Source organism: Pantherophis guttatus, chromosome 11, assembly GCF_059756535.1.
Source record: "Pantherophis guttatus breed Tessera chromosome 11, ASM5975653v1, whole genome shotgun sequence".
Lineage (NCBI taxonomy): Eukaryota > Metazoa > Chordata > Lepidosauria > Squamata > Colubridae > Pantherophis > Pantherophis guttatus.
Genome location: NC_142073.1, coordinates 12,556,377 through 12,562,568, shown reverse-complemented (window position 1 = coordinate 12,562,568; position 6,192 = coordinate 12,556,377).

Here is a 6,192-nt window from a genome sequence, read left to right as displayed (position 1 = left end):
TTTTCCAATTAAAAAGTACTATTTTCTAAATGGAGACGAGGCACAGTCAGCGCATTAAAGCATGACGCCCATTCAATCCAGGAAAAGTATAAACTGGAATTGATTGTACTGCCTTCTGCTGATCCCTATTCTGCCCCACGTGGGGTTCTGTCTTTACTGGTTTAATGTGGCCCAATGAAGAATGTGGCTTAGGCTCAGAGACAAGAACATGTTTATAGGGCAGGGGTGAAATCTACTTTCCTTACCGGTTCGGAAGTGTACGTGGACGTCAAATGCACATGCAAACCCTCTGCACATGCGCAGAGAGTAAAAAAAAACATTACTTTCTGGTTAAAACCAGGAAGTAACGACACCTGGGCGGGTGGGTGGAGTCTCGCACGGCCATCGCTACCGGTTCTCCAAACCACCTGTCACAATCGCTACCGGATCACCCGATCCAGTCTGAACCGGGAGGACTTCACCCCTGTTAGAGAGTGATTAAGGTCATGTGGCCTACAAAAAGAGTCAGGGCAATGAGACTTGTTTTGAGAAATTGATGCTTTGAAGGTGGCTGTGATCTCCATAGCAAGTGTTCTCCAACAGCAAGTGTTCTCTACGAGCTCATCCAAATTTTCCAGCAGCAGCATTTTGGGAGAAGGCCCACGATGTTGTTGTGGCTCTGTTACCTGAGCCTGTGTCATCGGCTGGAGAGGATTCTGAGAGTGAAGGAGAGGAGTTGGCAAGGCCTCCCTCTCCAGGACCCTCCTCTCTGGCAATGCCTTCGGTGTCTACCGAAGGGCAAGAGATAGGGTCGGGGCCAAGCACGTCCACGCAGCCACAGATGGGTGGACGTGCTGAGGGTACGTAGTGCTGAGGGTAATGAGTCTTGGCTGGATCCACGCCAGCGTCGCAGAGATAAGCGCGCGCAACAGAAGAAAAGGTGTGCCCGAGATTAGGCTGAGTCACTGGACCACACCCCACAAGGTATAAAAGGGAGCATGGTGGCCAGTCAAACCTTGTGACAAACAAAGCTGAAAGCTTCCACGCCATTTTGCATTGCCGGACTTTTTGCTATAGACTTTGCTGGATTATCTTTGGACTTGATTGACTCTGTAATTATTGAGCTGTTTCTTTTGATGTACCAGAAGTGGGGAGAAGTTATCTCTCCTCTTCGTAAGTAATAAACTCTTGGCAGGCAGCCACTAGGTTGTTGCCAAGTTCCGTTATCATAAGGAAAAGGATTTTGCCAGCTGGTTTGGTCTTTAACTCTTGAACGTCTGTTGGTGTGTGTGCGTGTGGGACAGGGACAGAACAGGCGTGCACTCAAAATTCCAAATAGTTCAGAGAGATTGGAGAACCCTGCTTAGTATTTCAAGTTCCCAAACTGCTTCCTATAATCAGAATGAGAAGAATTTATAGGTTACAACAGGTTCAAATGATAACATACCTACTGTATATCTTGTGCCTGGCAGTACATGTAGAAATAGTACATGTAGAGCTTTGGGTGGCGCAGTGGACTAAACTGCTGCTGTTAAAGTAGCACTTAGCTGCCAGCTGCCTGCAATTACTGCGAGTTCAATTCTCACCAGGCTCAAGGTTGACTCAGCCTTCCATCCTTTCGAGGTAGGTAAAATGAGGACCCGGTTTGTGGGGGCAATAAGCTGACTTTGTATAAAATAGAACACCGCTCGGGCGGGCCAAAAAGCCCTACTAAGCAGGTATATACAAAAGTTGGAAGGCTATTGCTTAATGCATTGTAAGCCGCCCTGAGTCTCCGGAGAAGGGCGGCATATATAAATTGAACTAATTAATAAATAAATAAATAAATAAATAAATAAATAAATAAATAATTCTTCTTCTTAGAATTGAGTAATACAGACTTGAACATAGTTTCCCATTAAATACAACATCTACCCTACAGGATTCAAGGGTGACTGAATGTTCCTGATGGATGATCTTCTCAGCTTTCATTTAGACATTCTAGTGACAGAAAATCATTCCTCTGTAGCAGCAGGTCATACCCTAGGCCAGTGATGGCTAATCTTTTTGCCATCACATGCCAGGAGCAGGGGGGGGGATCGTGGGGGAGGGTCATGCGTGTGTGCCCAAACCCATAATTCTATGTGCCTCACGCATGTGCACACAATCCCCCCATGCTCCTCCTGCTCCTGGCACGCGATAGCCCCTATTTTCTCTCTCCCCAGGTCCCACCAGAAATTGGCAAATTGGCCGTTTCCGGCCTCCGGGGTGATGGGGAAGGCTGTGTTCACCCTCCCCAGACTCCTAGAAAGGCTCTGGAGCCTGGGGAGAGAGAAAAACGGGCCTTCCCTACCCCACTCCCGAGACCCTCTGGAGGCAGGAAACAGCCTGTTTCCCTACTTCTAGTGGGCCCAGAAGGCCCGAAAATCAGCTGGCCAGCTCGCTCATGTGCGCCGGAGCTAAGCTCATGTGCCCACTAATATGACCATGCGTGCCACAGGTTCGCCATCACGGCCCTAGGCTCATTCTCAAGAAGTTTCTCCTAATATTCAGCCAAGAACTGTTTCTTGTTCTTTTCATCGGCTTGGTTTCCATCTTGCTCTCTGCAGCATCAGAGAACATCTCCTTCAACCTCTAAGTATTAACATTTGGAGACAGCTTGTTCTCTTTTGTTCAAGGGGAGATTAGTGGGACCTTCTCAAGAGACATTCTACTGGCTCAGGCAAAGGCTACACCAGATCCAACAGAGTTTCTATCACAGACCAGGAATCAGTCTGATTCTGTTGGACTCCAACATAAGGACATGGATATATTGGTCTTCCATTACAGCCTCAAGATCCCGAGACATCCTGCTTCTACATAGACAAGGGTTCAACTTGGGATTCAACTCAAAACCTGACAAAATCGAGAAGGGCATAGCAAGGATCTGCCACAAGATGTCACTCTTGACTTTGGCCTGGTAAAATCTCAGGCAACTGTAGGTTTCTTTGGGACCAATTTATTTTTCTCCTCCAATTCTCTAAACGAAAAGTTTGCAAGTTAAATGGTGAGAAGTTCATTCTACTGTATACCCACCTTCCAGGTTCTGAATGTGCTAAACCTCCAAGAAAAACAGATCTCACTTGTATTGGCTATCTTCCATACATCTAACCAAATATTTGGAGCAACAAGCAGAAGCAAAGCAACGTTATGGAATGATGTTAAATGCAAATATTTATTTTCTTGTTTCGTTTTTTTTAAAAAATTCAGACCCTTTTTGTTTTGGCAGTTCAATCAATAAGCTCCGTTTATGAATGTTTCATCATATGTAACCATTTTTTTTTGCTTGAGTAAACTCTGATTGTTAAACAGTACCAATTGACCAACCATGTTTGTTTTTCACTCTTAGCTTGACCAATTTTAAAATAACTGGTGCCTAAAATAACATTAGCTCCTCTTCTGCTTTTGCAAAGGAACTCTTTATACAACTGGAATAGCTGCAACCTTTGGAAAGTTTTTATTTTTTTTTCCCCCACTTCCTCCCATGGGGATCAGCCAAGATTGCAAAAAGTCCAAAACTTTTCTTAAAAAGGTAACATCTCCTTCAGGTTATGCTCAGCTTCCAATGGTCAGGTAGTATGCAGCACAGGGATGAAATTCCAAATTTTTCCCTACCGGTTCTGTGGGCGTGACTTGGTGGGCGTGGCAGGGGAAGGATATTGCAAAATTTCCATTCCCACCCCACTCCAGGGGAAGGATACTGCAAAATCCCCATTCCCTCCAAATTTCCGCTACTGGTTCTCCAGAATCTGTTAGAACCTGCTGGATTTCATCCCTGATGCAGCAGCAAGACAGAAATTATTATCCATTAGCCATTCTTCAAAGATGTTTTTTCAACTTTTTAGTTCTGTGTTTCTCAATCTTGGCAACTTGAAAATGTGTGGACTTCAACTCCCAGCAGAAGCAATGCGGGTTGGGGAATTCTGGGTGTTTGTTTTTTTTAAAATTTGATTTATATGCCGCCCTTCTCCGGAGACTCAGGGCGGCTTACAATGCGTTAAGCAATAGCCTTCATACTTTTGTATATTTATACAAAGTCACTTTGTATTCTATGTTTTTTATCTTGGCTGTACACCGCCCTGAGTCCTCAGGGAGAAGGGCGGTATATAAATTGGAAATTAAATTAAATTAAATTAAATTGCCCCCATAATCTGGGTCCTCATTTTACTTACCTTAGAAAGGATGGAAGGCTGAGTCAACCTTGAGCCTGGTGAGATTTGAACTTGCAATAATTGCAGGCAGCAGAGGAAAGTGGACGTTAATAACAGTGCTTTAGTCTGCTGAGCCACCAGAGCTTGGGTTGAAGTCCACACGTCTTCTAGTTCCCAAGGTAGAGAAACACTAATCTAATCTACATTCCTAGTATTTTCTGCTATTTCCCATCCAAATATTAACCCCTCCTGATTCTACTGAACTTAGACAAGATCTATCAATGCTACTCTGCCTTGAGGACTACTCATTACTTGTGAACCTATGTCTTTCATCTTGCAGGATCCCACATAACAATGTGGCTCCACTAATTAAGAACTATAGATCACTGATGTGGCAACAGAGCATGCATCTTTTGTGATCAAGAGGAAAACGAGATGTGGAAACAAGAAGATGCAAAACAGGGAGAACCCATAATCTGAATAGAATAGAGTTGGAAGGGACCTTGGAGGTCTTCTAATCCAACTCCCTGCTTAAGCAGGAGAACCTATACCGTTTCAGATGAATGGCTGTTTAGTCTCTTCTTAAAAACCACCAGTGATAGAGCGCCCAGGATTTCTGCAGACAAGCTGTTCCACTGGTTAATTGTCCTCACTGTTAGGAAGTTTCTCCTTAATTCCAGGTTGCTTGTCTCTTTGGTTAGCTTCCAACCATTGTTTCCTGACCTCCCCTCTGGTGCTTTGGAGAATAATTTGACGCCCTCTTCTTTGTGGCAGCCCCTCAAATACTGGAATCCTGCTATCATGTCACCCCAGTCTTTTCTTTAGACTAGTCAGTAGCCAAACCCAAAACCTGCAGCCATTTCACCCCTGATTTTGATTGTATCCCTCTGTTAATGCAACTTAGGATCATAAATCTGAGTCAGTTGCCAAGCTTCTGGATTTTGACCACGGGGATGCCGCAACAGTCATAAGTGTAAAAAACGGCCTTAAATCACTTTTTTTCAGTGTTGTTGTAACTATGAACAGTCACTAAATGAAGTGTTGTAAGTCAAGGGCTACCTGTAGTATGTTTCCCTTCCAGGGCTGCCAATGCCAGCTGCTGAGATGCCTTTTGCAAAATTCTATATTTGTCCGAAAAAACCCACACAATTGACTGTATGGCTAGCAAAGGAGATTGTTGGCTAGCAGGACGTCTTAGCATCAACTCAATCCGGGGCATTAGAATTTCGTATCTCCTTCCCAGGGTCTGGTGAACCGCTAGGATAAAGAATCTGCAGCGAGAAAGAAAAAAGGGGAGAGACAGCATAAGGTCAACGTGCAAAACAAAATGTTCCCCGCACGGCGAGTTTAAAAATATTTTGTTTTATTTTGGGGCACAGCTTTCATTACAGATTTTGTTTGACATTTTCAGTTGGTGAGAAGACACACTGTATTTCAAAAATGGAATAAATTACACAAAAGAAGAAATTAAAGCAGAGCAGTCATATGACCCAGAGAGTTGGACTAAGATGTTGTAAGTTATTTAAGTTATAATCTTGCCCACTTGGACTTTGAAAATATGCTGCCTGCTGCATCTTGAAGAATATTCTCTGCTTGTCTACCCCACTCCCACAGCCCCCCCAAAAAAATGCCTAACAGACCAGGGACAAGACAGTTAAGGGAAGTGGAGGAGGGATTTATGAGTCCAGAGGAAGGGGTAAATGTGAGAAAGAGAAGTAGAGTAACTCTGCCTTAATTACACTAAGTGTAAGCCATCTTACCCTTAAGGGACGTGGTGGCTTAAGGGATGTGACACTTAAGGCGTCACCGCGTCATTTAAGGAATGTGGTAGCTCAGCAGCTAAGACGCTGAGTTTGTCGATCGAAAGGTCGGCAGTTCAAATCCCTAGTGCCGTGTAACGGGGTGAGCTCCTGTTCCTTGTCCCAGCTTCTGCCAACCTAGCAGTTCAAAAGCAGGTAAAAAATGCAAGTAGAAAAATAGGGACCACCTTTGGTGGGAAGGTAACAGCATTCCGTGCGCCTTTGGCGTTGAGTCATGCCGGCCA